Raw genomic sequence first — 14,530 nt, 5'->3', positions numbered from 1 at the left:
CAGTGAATACATTAAGGGGTGTAGTTTTTAAAATGAGGTCATTTGGGGGGGTATCTATTATTCTGACACTCATGAGCCTTTCCAGTCTCGGCTTGGTATAGGAAAACAAAGTGTTCCTCAAAATGCTAAAAAGTAATGTTAAATTTGTACGTCTCCTAAATAGTTAAAAAAAAACGAAAGTTTTTCCAATGTGCGCCCAAAATAAAGTAAACGGGTGGAAATATAAATCTTAGCAAAAATTTCTATATTATGTTTGCACATATTTAAGATATTGCAGTTGGAAATGTGAAAAAATGACGATTTTTTCAAAATTTTCCCAATTTTGGCGCTTTTAATAAATAAACACAATTTCTATCGGTCTATTTTTTCCGCCTAAATGAAGCACAACATGTGGCGAAAAAACAATGTCAGAATCGCTTGGATATGCAAAACCTTTCTGGTGTTTTTCCATGTTAAAGTGACACATGTCAGATTTGCAAAATTTGGCCTGGTCATTAAGGCGCAAACAGGCTTGGTCACTAAGGGGTTAGGATTGTTTTTGCTCTCTTTGGCGATCAGTCCTTCAGCCTCCTCCTTAGCAATTTTGATCTTATCTTTGCATTTTTTTCCCTGTACGATTTTAGCGCTTCTTTGCTGCCTTCTTGCTTTAGTAGTTTGAACACTTTCTATATTTTTTTTAGTGAAAGAGAGTGCAGCCATAATAGAATCCCTGGTCGGACTGAAGCTATATGCACTTTCCTGTGAGATTTGGAGCTCCGTTCATTAGCGTCAAAGCTTGATGGATGGTGATCCACTGTCTTGACTTATTGGCGTATGTACATAGCCTTACATGAAGTTGCAGCCTGAGAAGAGTCCCCTTCAGAAAAACCTCCTGGATTATGGATGGTTTCAGACCACTACCTGGAAGTATGCACTGTGAGCTTCTCAAGTCCTGGGACAACTGCCAAGAGGACCAAGACATTGTGTCTAATCTGTAGCCCTGTGGGTTCAATTTAGTGCCATGTGAAATAAGCGAAGACTATAAAAGCTAAGCTAAGTAGCCTGCAAAGAGACTGCTTACTCAACCACAATTGCGAAGCTGTGCCCCCCATTTGTAATGGCCAAGTCTTGTACCATTACTGTAACTGTAAAGCTCTGTGCTTTACATAGATGCTAATATAAGGTTACACCTATTGTAACTATGAGTGCTACACTTTGTGCCTTCAGAAATAAAGTTTACTTAAAGGGGTTGTCCCGCGAAAGCAAGTGGGGTTATACACTTCTGTATGGCCATATTAATGCACTTTGTAATGTACATTGTGCATTAATTATGAGCCATACAGAAGTTATTCACTTACCTGTTCCGTTGCTAGCGTCCTCGTCTCCATGGTGCCGTCTAATTTTCAGCGTCTAATCGCCGGATTAGACGCGCTTGCGCAGTCCGGTCTTCTTCTTTTCTGAATGGGGCCGCTCGTGCCGGAGAGCGGCTCCGTGTAGCTCCGCCCCGTCACGTGCCGATTCCAGCCAATCAGGAGGCTGGAATCGGCAATGGACCGCACAGAAGCCCTGCGGTCCACCGAGGGAGAAGATCCCGGCGGCCATCTTCACCAGGTAAGTAAGAAGTCACCGGAGCGCGGGGATTCAGGTAAGCGCTGTGCGGATTTTTTTTTAGGTCCCTGCATCGGGTTTGTCTCGCGCCGAACGGGGGGGCTGTTGAAAAAAAAAAACCCCGTTTCGGCGCGGGACAACCCCTTTAAGTTTGCTACTGGTGCCCACCTCAGTTACTGGACCATCCTCAAGTGGGGCCCCAAAAGTGAGTCAAGGGCCACACAAAATGGCCACAAATTACAATCAACTCCATCCTAGACACAACCTATGGGCTCAAACATGGGTGTAGAAGTATATTTCCTAATTGAGGATATTTTTAAATACTGTAACACCATTTTAATAATAGTCATAAAGCTATAGACCTTCTACAATATGTCACATAAAATATAGAAAGTACCAAAGGTCATTCTGTTCATTGCTTCACTATTTATTTCATGTGGTTTGGAGGTTATAAAAAAGGGAAGTCCCACCACGACCTAAACATTTCTACTTTCACTCCAATAATCTATGTTTGTGGTAATAATGTAAATGTAAGGAAATCCCTGAGTTTCCATTAACAATTGAGTAGAATTTCCCAGATTCTTTAAGTAATTGTAGTGAATTCACTATTCCAAATTAATCCACAAACTAAAGATTACTATACATCTGAGATTTCCAAACTTTTTTGATCTGTAGACCACTTACCGTTTTTTTTCGTTTTTGTTTTCAGTAGACCCCCGGCCTGTCTAATATTGAATTTTCCTTAAAGGGCTCCTGTCATTAAATTCTATACTTACCTATTCTTCCCCAGGCAGACTCCTTACCAGATCTTCACCTCCCCAATCTTCAACTGGCTCCCCCAGGTCACCTGACCTCCAGCCGGCCGGATCCTCTTCTTCCGGTGACATAGCGTTCACTGCCTAGCAGGGAATGCGGCTCCTCAGCAGCCTGTTTTAGCTCGCTGGCGCAGGGTCTTGCCACTATACATACTATAGGAACACTAGTGGCGAGACCCAACATATGCGCACTGAAGCAAGCTGCCGAAGATCGTCAGTCCCTGCTAGGCAGTGAATGCTACGTCACTCGTGACTGGGTACACTGACCTGCAGGAAGGAGCCCTCCAGCAATGTATACTACATAACAGGAAGAAGGGAATCTAGCAGTCTGGAGGTGAAGTGACCCGGGGACTGGAGGAGCCAGGAGAAGATTGGTGAGTAGAAAATGCAGTAAGTAGACTACCGGGGAGGAATAGGTAAGTATAGAATTTTTTTTTCTTATGACAGAACTCCTTTAAAGGGGCTGTCCCGCGATAGCAAGTGGGGTTATACACTTCTGTATGGCCATATTAATGCACTTTGTAATATACATTGTGCATTAAATATGAGCCATACAGAAGTTATTCACTTACCTGCTCCGTTGCTAGCATCCCCGTCGCCATGGTGCCGTCTAATTTCAGCGTCTAATCGCCCGATTAGACGCGCTTGCACAGATGGGTCTTTTCCCTTCGGCTCGGTCCGGCAGCAGCGGCGTTCTGGCTCCGCCCCTTGTACGCGTTATCGCGTAGCTCCGCCCCGTCACATGTGCCGATTCCAGCCTCCTGGAAGTAAATATTTGGATTTGGGATGAAACAAATCAGAACCTAGTAAAATTCTTACGTAAAATTAATACACAAATAATGCTGTTAATGGGAGGGATGAGCCTGATACTCTGATAGCAATTGGTCAATGTTTGAATTAGTGAGGTATAGTCATAAATCTCAATGTCCAGTGATTTGCAATTGACTTGTTTTTTCTGCCCATATGAAAACTTGTAAAAACTTGCACATGTACATAGCACACCACAAAACAAATAGGTATGGTTTGCGCAAAACTTCTTGGCTGTGGCGGATCACGTGAAAACGGATCCATACTGTAGGGATTTGTAATACTGTGTCAGTAGCCTGCTGTAGGCATATATCCTTTGTGAGCCTCAGATTTTATTCAGAGCTGTATGTGTACTGCCATACAGGCTCTAGGAAAGTGAATTGTGTTGTTTGGATTCTTACAGTAAAAAGTTACTTTAATAACAAGTTCTTCTATTCCAGTTTTAGGATTTATTTCTTGGAATTATTATTTTTAATATATTTGTGATTTTTTTTTAGGGCCATTTCAAGGGCTACTCAAATTAGGTTGGTGATCAGGGTTGCCCTTTTTGGGGATATAGGGGTGCTCTGTCTTCGTAGGTCGACACTAGGGTAATCTTAGGGTATTTGGAATTGTACACTTTTTGGTAGTGTTGAGAGATTTGAACTAATAGAACCCTGTTTCGAACCGAGTTTTAGCAAAGTTCCAACCAAAACAGGGCTCTACTGGTTCGATTTGCTCAACTCTAGTCTTGAACACGGATTTATAACACTGTCTAAGAGCTATAAAAATCTTGTATAATACTCTTAGTGCATACAGGACTTTTATTGCTTTTAGGCAGTGTTACATACTAGTTTTATGGGTTTGGTGAACTTCAATTTTGGTTGTAAACTAATTTGGACCAAACCAAACTCGTGTGGTGCAGAGTGTTAAGGCAGCAGCTCTCACCCATGACCTGAAGTTTGCAAGTTCAATCCCTGCATGGTTCAGGGAGCCGGCTTAAGGTTGACCCATCCTTCCGAGGTTGGTAAAATGAGTACCCAGCTTGCTACTAGTACTATAAATAAATTACCGGAAAGTGCTGTGGAATATGTTGGCGCTATACAAGATTTTTAGCTTTTTTGTGAAAGTTCAGCGAGCTGGCTGAACCAAACTTTTCAAAAGTTCACTCATCACTGATTTTTGGTCCTGTCCATAAGAACTGCAACGATTTTCAACATAGTAAACATCCCATCACGCTGGAGAAAATGTATACCTTGACTGTGAAAAGCCAAATTTTAATCTTTGGGAACACTGACATATGTGATTTTGAATGCAACATATCATATAGTACCAACTGTTGCTGCTTAATAGCATCCTCTAAGATGCTGTAAAAAGCATTAACACAACCAACAACAGCTGATTTGCCTTTCTTTGATCCCTAAAGTAAAAAAGTAATGAAAAGATCCAGACGCTTTGACCCAAACCCTATTACCACTGTGAGAAAGAAGGAAAGTCTACAATTTGTATTCCTTGGTTGACATCTAATGAATCTGTACTTTGTGAAGCCCAATCTCTTATGCAGTTGCAGGGGTGAGGGAAAGGCAGAGAAAGGATTAATAAAGAGACGACAAAAGCTGATATACATATGAATAGAGAGAGATGTGGAATATACAATACGTGGTTTTTCGGTATGCAGAGGACACTGCTCTCTATTCAACACACATGGGAGCTCTGTCACATTTAGACCAATGCTTTTTATTGGCCAATGGCTCCCCTATTATTTGTGGAACAACACCGCTTCTCATGGATGAATTTTTCTCAGGATGTTCTAATTTCTCTTTTTCTCATTCACTGATATGATTTTGAAGTTTGAATTTGCCCTGCCGTAATACTCCTAAAGACAAATTTATGTACAGTGATACCCCTCCAAAAGATCACATCTAGTGATGAGCGAGCATACTCGCTAAGGGCAATGCTCGCTCGAGCAATTGCCCTTAGTGAGTATGTTCGCTCATCACTAGTCACATCCCTGAGTAACCCCTCTCTGATCTAGAACAGACATGTGTGACAAATTTTCAGAACTCGATTTTCTCAGATGCACATATTATTTTCTTGGCACTAAAGGTGGTGATGGGGGCAATCCAATAGATAATGGCCAATAATAGTTACCCTCCTCGCTCCCAGCTCTTCTTTAGCTCCAGGATCTAAAATCATGAATCCTGACACTGTCCACCATTGGTTCTGGTGTGTGGGGGTGCCCAGTACTGAATAGGAAGCTAGGAGTGAGGAGGGTAAGTTCTGGAGGTCTAAATACATTTTTCATTACTCTAGTCTGGAGTCTGAATTGATTTGGGGGTCTGATCTAGGGGTCTGAATTTATTTAGAGGTCTGGTCTACGGTCCACAATTATTAAGGGCTCAGGTACGAGGTCTGAATTTATTTCGGAGTTTGAAAAAATTTATGTTGCTATAGAAGCTCTGGATGGCCTACAGAAAAAGCAGCAAATTCTGTAGTTGTCAGAAGTTGTTATGGTGGTCCAGTGTCACGGCCGTTGAGACTGCTGGCGAAACTAGGTACTGGAGCACTCTGGACAGGCCTGTGTACACAAGACTAATGGTAGCTAGAAGAAGGAGCAGACTAAACAAAGGGGTATAGATCTGAGTGGAACACCTTTAACCTCTCCGACAGGACCTGCATTGAAGCAGAGCACCCATTCTAAAAAGGGTGACCCTACTGCTTGAGCAGAGATGAACTGGAGAATCGAACCGAGGACTGATCATAAAACTCTGAACACTAACAAAACTGACAATGAACAAAAGTGCAGAGAAGTACAAAAGAAACAGAAATGCTAAGTACTAGCCAGACAGGTATCCTGTGAGTGCTGACAAGACTAGAATATAAGAAGTATGACCGGCACTTCCAGCCAGGATTATATATTGAAAGGGAAGTTGCTGATTGGCTGACAGAGCTGTCAATCCTTACAGACAGCACATGGATGATAACTGATATTTAAGGGTAAACCTATTTAACTAAGGGGTTGTTCACATCATACTGCAGCCATTTGTATAACATATACGTATTAATAAAAAAAAGTATTAAAGACTATTGCTTCATGTAACCATTGACTATAACTGGTCAAATGTAGTTCAATAGTGCATATTTTTTTTACTACATTTGAATTTCCTTAACCCCTTAATGACATGGCCTATTTTGAGCTTAAAGGAGATGTCCCGAGGCAGCAAGTGGGTCTATACACTTCTGTATGGCCATAATAATGCACTTTGTAATGTACATTGTGCATTAATTATGAGCCATACAGAAGTTATAAAAAGTTTTTTACTTACCTGCTCCGTTGCTAGCGTCCTCGTCTCCATGGTGCCGACTAATTTTTGGCCTCCGATGGCCAAATTAGCCGCGCTTGCGCAGTCCGGGTCTTCAGCAGTCTTCTATGGAGCCGCTCGTGCCAGAGAGCGGCTCCGTGTAGCTCCGCCCCGTCACGTGCCGATTCCAGCCAATCAGGAGGCTGGAATCGGCAGTGGACCGCACAGAAGAGCTGCGGTCCACGAAGACGGAGGATCCCGGCGGCCATCTTCAGCAGGTGAGTATGAAGACGCCGGACCGCCGGGATTCAGGTAAGCGCTGTGCGGGTGGTTTTTTTAACCCCTGCATCGGGGTTGTCTCGCGCCGAACGGGGGGGGGGGGTTAAAAAAAAAAAACCCCGTTTCGGCGCGGGACATCTCCTTTAAGGACCAAGCCTTATTTTTCAAATCTGACATCTGTCACTTTCTGTGCTAATAACTTTTGAATGCTTTTACTTATCAAGGTGATTCTGAGATTGTTTTTTCGTGACATATTGTACTTTATGTTAGTGTAAAAATTTCATCAATAAATTTTGTCCTTATTTGGAAAAAAAATCCAAATTTACTGAAAATTTGGAAAAATTCACAATTTTCAAACTTTGAATTGTTTTCTTTGTAAGATAGAAAGTCAAACACCACAACATAGTTATTAATTAACATTTCCCATAGGCCTACTTTACACAGCAATCATTTTTTAAGTGTTATTTTACTTTTTGCAGACTCCACAAAGTATATAAATTTAGCAGTAATTTTTCACATTTACTAGCAAATTTCAAAATCTAAATTTTTTAAGGACCAATGCAGTTCAGACATAGTTTTGCCGAGCCTGTATATCAGAATCCCCCATGAATTGCCCCATTTTAAAATCAGCACCCTTCAAAGTATTCAAAATGGCATTTAGAAAGTTTATTAACCCTTTAGATGTTTTACAGGAATTAAAGGAAAGTGCATCAAAAATTAGAACAGTTCCTTTTTTCTACTGATTTTCAATATAAAACCTTTTTTTTATTATAAAACAGTAGGAGTTAGCAAAGAAACAAAACTTGGAATGTATGACCCAGATTCCGCAGTTTTTAGAAATGCCCCATATGTGGACGTAGCCTGTTGTATGGGCACATGGTAGGTCTCAGAAGGAAAGGAGCGCTTCTTGTCTTTTTGAATGCAGATTTGGCAGGAATAATTTTCAGACCCCATGTAGTGTTTGCAGTGCCCCTGAGGTAGCAGTACATTTGAAACCCCCAATAACTGACCCCATTTTGGAAACTATACCCCTCAGGGAATTTATTAAGGGGTGTAGTGAGCGGTTTGAACCCACAGATGTTTGAGGAATTTTTTTTAACAGTTTGAGTTCAATACGAAAAAATCCAATTTTTCACATAATGTTTAGCTTTAGGCCCAGATTTTCATTTTTCACCAGTGGCAGAAGGAAAAACGTACCCCATGATGCGTTACCCAGTTGCTCTCGAACACGGAAATGCCCCATATGTGGACGTAGCCTGTTGTATGGGCACATGGCAGGACTCAGAAGGATAGGAGCGCTTCTTGGCTTTTTGAATGCAGGTTTTGCTAGAATAATTTTCAGACCCCATGTAGTGTTTACAGTGCCCCTGAGGTACCAGTGCATTTGAAACCCCCAACAACTGACCCCATTTTGGAAACTACACCCCTCAGGGAATTTTTTAAGGGGTGTAGTGAGCGGTTTGAATCCACAGGTATTTGAGGAATTTTTTTAACAGTTTGAGTTCAATACAAAAAAATCACATTTTTCACATAATGTTCAGCTTTAGGCCCAGATTTATATTTTTTACCAGTGGCAGAAGGAAAAAACGTACCCCATGATGCGTTACCCAGTTGCTCTCGAACACGGAAATGCCCCATATGTGGACGTAGCCTGTTGTATGGGCACATGGCAGGACTCAGAAGGATAGGAGCGCTTCTTGGCTTTTTGAATGCAGATTTTGCTGGAATAATTTTCAGACCCCATGTAGTGTTTGCAGTGCCCCTGAGGTACCAGTGCATTTGAAACCCCCAACAACTGACCCCATTTTGGAAACTACACCCCTCAGGGAATTTTTTAAGGGGTGTAGTGAGCGGTTTGAACCCACAGGTATTTGAGGAATTTTTTTAACAGTTTGAGTTCAATACAAAAAAATCACATTTTTCATATAATGTTCAGCTTTAGGCCCAGATTTATATTTTTTACCAGTGGCAGAAGGAAAAAACGTACCCCATGATGCGTTACCCAGTTGCTCTCGAACACGGAAATGCCCCATATGTGGACGTAGCCTGTTGTATGGGCACATGGCAGGACTCAGAAGGATAGGAGCGCTTCTTGGCTTTTTGAATGCAGATTTTGCTGGAATAATTTTCAGACCCCATGTAGTGTTTGCAGTGCCCCTGAGGTACCAGTGCATTTGAAACCCCCAACAACTGACCCCATTTTGGAAACTACACCCCTCAGGGAATTTTTTAAGGAGTGTAGTGAGCGGTTTGAACCCACAGGTATTTGAGGAATTTTTTTAACAGTTTGAGTTCAATACAAAAAAATCACCTTTTTCACATAATGTTCAGCTTTAGGCCCAGATTTTTATTTTTTACCAGGGGCAGAAGGAGAAAACATAATCCATGATGTTACCCAACAGGGAAATGCCCCATATGTGAATCTAAACTGTTTTTAGGGCGCAGGGCTCAGAAGGGAAGGACTTAGCATGTGGCTTTATGTACAAGCTGTGCGAAGTACATCAGGGTAAAACGTCAGGGCAATAAAAAAATTAAAATTTCAGGGACGTGTGGTAGATCTTAAAACACTCATTTATACAGAGGCCGGGTTGTGTGGGGCACGTTTCACACTGGTATCTGGTGTCTTTTCTTATCCCCTGTTTGTAGCACACTCTGCACCTCTTTTGGGGCCTTCCCTTCGTCGCAGTGGAGGGAATTTCACTGAGAAAATGCTGCCCTGGTACAATTCTTGTGGCCTCGCTTCCAGAAGTACTGGGCCTCTCCCCCACCTCCTGGTCCCCAAATATTAGGTCCTTGATAACTTCCTCTTAAAATTCAAGGAATGTCCCCCTGTGGCCTGCACCTCGGAACAGCACGTAGGCATTATACAGTGCCATCTGTACGAGGTGCACGGCCAGTTTTTTGTACCACACCCGTGTTTTCCGCATGGCTCTATAGGGCTCCAGTACCTGGTCTGATAGATCGACCCCTCCCATGTACTTATTATAGTCGAGGACGCAGTCTGGTTTGGGGGTCTCTGCACTGGTACCTCGTACTGGGCAGGGGGTACTGCTGTGGCTGTGTATTGTCGTCAACATAAGGACATCCCTCTTGTCCTTATATTTAACGCACAATACATTGTCGCTGCATTGGGCCCGGCTCTCACCCCTTCTGAGCAGTTGCCCAAGCAGCGTCTTAGGGAGGCTTTTTTGATTTTTCCGAACAGTGCCACATGCCACTGTTCCTCTGGAAGCGAGGCACTGAAACAGGGGGACACTGGTATAAAAGTTATCCAGGTACAGATGGTAACCCTGGTCTAATAGTGGGTGCACCAGTTCCCACACTATTTTCCCTGTTACTCCCAGCACGGGGGGGCATTCTGGGGGCTCAATTTTAGTGTCCTTCCCCTCGTAAATACGGAACTTGTGGGTGTACCCTGATGTACTTTCGCACAGCTTGTACAACTTCACACCATACCGTGCCCGCTTACTGGGCAGGTACTGGCGGAATTTTAGCCTCCCCTTGAAGTGTACCAGGGACTCGTCTACTGCAATGTTTATCTGTGGGGCATACGCCTGGGCAAACTTGGCGTTAAAATGGTCTATTACGGGCCTGATCTTATACAACCGATCGTAATTGGGGTGATCGCTGGGGGGGCACAGCTGGTTGTCATTGTAGTGCAGAAATTTTAAAATACACTCAAAGCGCGTCCTCGACATCGCCATGCGGAACATTGGGGTGTGGTACAAAATATCGGTAGTCCAGTACGCCCTGATTGTTGGCTTCTTTATTAGCCCCATAGTTAGTATAAGCCCCCAAAATTTTTGTATCTCTGGTGCATCCACTGGGGTCCACTTATCGGGTCTGGCATAGCTGGAGGTGGGATTTTGTTGAATAAAATTCTGGGCGTACAAATTAGTCTGGGTAACAATATGGGCAATGAACTCTTCTGAAAAAAAAAACTTGAAGAAGTCCTTCCCTCTGAGCCCTTCCGGATCAAATTGAATCCCTGGGTTCCCAATAAAATCAGGGATCTGGGGTCTGTAATCTTCCGGGGTACTCCAGTGAGCATCTGATGCATTGGGGTCAGTGGCGGTCCTTGGACGCCTTCTCGGGGGTGCAGGGAGCTCAGACTCGCTGGATGAGGATGAGGAGTCGGAGAATGCCAAAAAAGTGGGGTCGTCATCACCACTACCTGAGTCCGAGTCTGATGCAATGATTGCATACAGTTCCTCTGAAGTGTACCTCCTGCGGGCCATATTTATATAAAATGGGGCACACGGGGAAAAAGTTTTATTAGATGGGACACTGCGGGATGGGGTGACCACGGGACGGGGGTCGGAAAGAACGCGGAAACTTATGTGGTGTATTCACGTGTTTTTTTTTTTTTCTTTTTGTTTTTTTTTACACAGACGAATACACTGACACAACACGGACTAACGACACACTACACACTAGACGGACTAACGACACGCTACACTAACTAATGACGGGTGACGGGACAGGTAACGAAATGGAAACAACAGGAACTTTTTTTGTTTTTTTGGGTTTTTTTTTACACAGACGAATACACTGACAGTACACGGACTAACGACACGCTACACACTAGACGGACTAACTAAACGCTACACTAACTAATAACGGGTGACGGGACAGGTAACGAAATGGGAACAACAGGAACTTTTTTTGTTTTTTTGGGGTTTTTTTTACACAGACGAATACACTGACAGTACACGGACTAACGACACGCTACACACTAGACGGACTAACTAAACGCTACACTAACTAATAACGGGTGACGGGACAGGTAACAAAATGGGAACAACAGGAACTTTTTTTTTTTTTTTTTTACACCAAGGGATACACTGACTACACGCTGCGCTACACTACACTGCTGATCGCACGCTACAGCTCACTCACTACACTTCTGATCACACACTACAGATCCCTCACTCACTACACTACACTGCACTTCTGATCACTCACTCCACTCTGCTACACTACACTGCCTGATCAATCACTCACTACACTCACTACACTACACTGCCTGATCAATCACTCACTACACTCACTACACTACACCACACTGATCACTAACACTCACTCCACTACACCACACTGATGACTAACTCCTCTCCACTACACTGATCACTAACTCCACTCTGCTACACTACACTCCACTCCACTACACTCCACTACACTGCACTCCCTGCCTAATCTACACTCTAATCGCTCGTTTTTATGGCACACAATACGGTGGTTGCTCTTTCTACAAGCACCGGAAACACATTGCGGTGCTTGCAGACAGAGCTCCTATTCTAAACAGCGCGAACACCGCTGCCGCTCTGTGATTGGTCAGTGAGTTTTTCCCTGACCAATCACAGCGATCGTGGGGGAGGGACCGCTCTGATTGGTCCCCAGCCCGGATGCCTCACTTGTCTGCCGACGATATCAGCCAGGATCGCTGCTGTGTCGCCGCGATTGTCACCGCGGCGACACTTTAATAACATGACGTACCAGGTACGTCATGTTGCGGGAAGTATCCCGCTACCATGACGTACCAGGTACGTCCAGGAGCGGGAAGGGGTTAAAGGGGTTTTCCCATGACTTAAAAGTTGCTTCACAACTACACTGGTTGCAGGACTTCAAAAAAGGTGCAGGAGAAAACCCAGGGTGCTGACCTAACTCTAGTATACTAGAACAGTAGAATAAGAAGAATGTACAGGAAATCTACACTTCTCACCTGATGAGGTACAAATCCTAGAATCACCACATGAATAACACATATTGTAAGCGTCTTACAGGTGCTGGGTAGGAACCTCAGGTGTAGCAGCCACAGATCTGGAGAGTAGTCAGATGGGAAGCCAGGAGTCAGCAATGGGAAGTCTTGGTTGGCAATACAATGGATAAGGCAGGTAACGTAGTCAGGAGGGAAGCCAGAAGTCAATATCGGAAACTCTTGTAGCAATAGCAGGAAGGAGAGAAGCTGGACTGAACACTGTGGAGCAGAATAACCACGCAATGCATGACAGGGACAGGTGTATATAGAGAGATAATTGGGGAAGGAACAAGACAAAGGGTGAACTAGATAGGGAAACACAGATCCAGGAACAAGGATCAGAAGACAAGGGATGAGGAACAAGGTATCAGAACTTTGAGTTATTCAGCATGCTGGATAGATTCCCTATCAGTAGATGCCTCGCCCAAAGCATGTGAGTTTGATATCTAAATGGATTATAATAATTTAATTTTTTATCACTGGAGTATGATTGGCTGATGGATGAAATTAATCCCGTCCATTTGCTAGATACATCTGCGGGGGCTTGAGGATTAACATGTACCTAATGAAGTCCCCAGACAGGGTTGAAACGTGTAACTTAACTAATACAACAATTTGAATCTGTTGGCCTCCAATAGAATTGTTCCAGCACTGCATTGATGTGGTTTTTCATCTCTTTCACAACTACTCTGTCCTTCCTAGTGGATGCTAACCAGAACCTGTGAATGCAGCAGTAACCAGTGATTGGGTGGCCAGCAACAACCAGGAAGGACAGAGTGCTTGTGAAACATTTTAAAGTCATGGTTGTGGGATGTATGTATAACCTAAAGAGGATGGGGGTTTTCTTGGAGAGGTTGCTCCATCACTGCTAGCAGGTGGGCATGGTCCCTAAGGGGTGCTAGGCTCTGGGATGGTAACGAAGGCCACTGGGGTGAAGCAGCTGATAGAGGGAGGACTAGGCCACGTTGCAAACTGGCAGCCTTGGCCATAACCATGTACCAGAGGGAGTAGGAAACTCCTCACCCGAACATCAATGACCGGACGTTCAGCACTGGGTAACAAACGTCTAGAGGTTTACTCCATGTTTGCAAATAACAAAAACATCCTTATGCAAACTTCTCCAGTTACTTTTGGGGCACATAAAATTGCTATTAAACATTTCAACTGACACTAGGAAGCTTATTGCAGTCAATGAAAAGGCAGCCAGCCAGACGCAGGCTAGGAGCTATTATAACAGCTAAGTGCTAACTGGGACCATTCGGTGGAGTCTACAGTCTCTGTGGTGGCACACTCCATAGGCCAGGGGCTGCTTTAGCACAGAGACAGACATTCTGGTAGATCAGTGCTTTTTAGGCAGCACATCCATAGGCCAGAGGATGACCGTGTGTGCAGTTGAACTCTTCGTGGAGGGAGAGTAGCTAATGCTGTCAACGCCAGTGCTGGAGAATGTGCGCCAAGAAGATTTAGAGGGAATCACTCACTGCTGGTACTTTAGATCTGCAAAGCTATTCACCATGAATGATGCAATGACTTTAATAGAAATTGCAGTGCCACGACACAAGGTCCGGATTCTCCTTAGGAGAACCCGATTCACATGTTTAATTTCTGGGTTGTATAGTCTCACCATAATAAGATTTCCTCCCATCTGGCGCCAACAGCACCACTCCTTCCTTAAAGTGGGCACCGCTTCTGTAAACATATCTCAGGCAATAGCATATTTTACTACAAAGGCAACATTGAGGAAAGAAATGCAAGAAGGGCCTGTTAACAACACATTACATGTGCTTGCTGTATCCTTTTTTTTACATTACAGTCAAGAGGAAACTTATAGAGGCACAGGGCTGTACACTTCCATAACTTTATCCTATATGTTTTTGTTCTCAGATGCCCAAAAGAAACAAACCAAAAAGTTTTCAGCTACAAAACGTTATTGTAAAGAAAATAAAAAACGTATACTTTTTATGTAAAAACGGGCACAAATGTGTGGAGACTAGAGATGAGCG

The sequence above is a fragment of the Eleutherodactylus coqui genome, chromosome 3 (genome assembly GCF_035609145.1).
Source record: "Eleutherodactylus coqui strain aEleCoq1 chromosome 3, aEleCoq1.hap1, whole genome shotgun sequence".
Taxonomy (NCBI): Eukaryota; Metazoa; Chordata; class Amphibia; order Anura; family Eleutherodactylidae; genus Eleutherodactylus; species Eleutherodactylus coqui.
The sequence above is the reverse complement of the archived record's forward strand: the minus strand, read 5'-3'. Positions refer to the sequence as shown.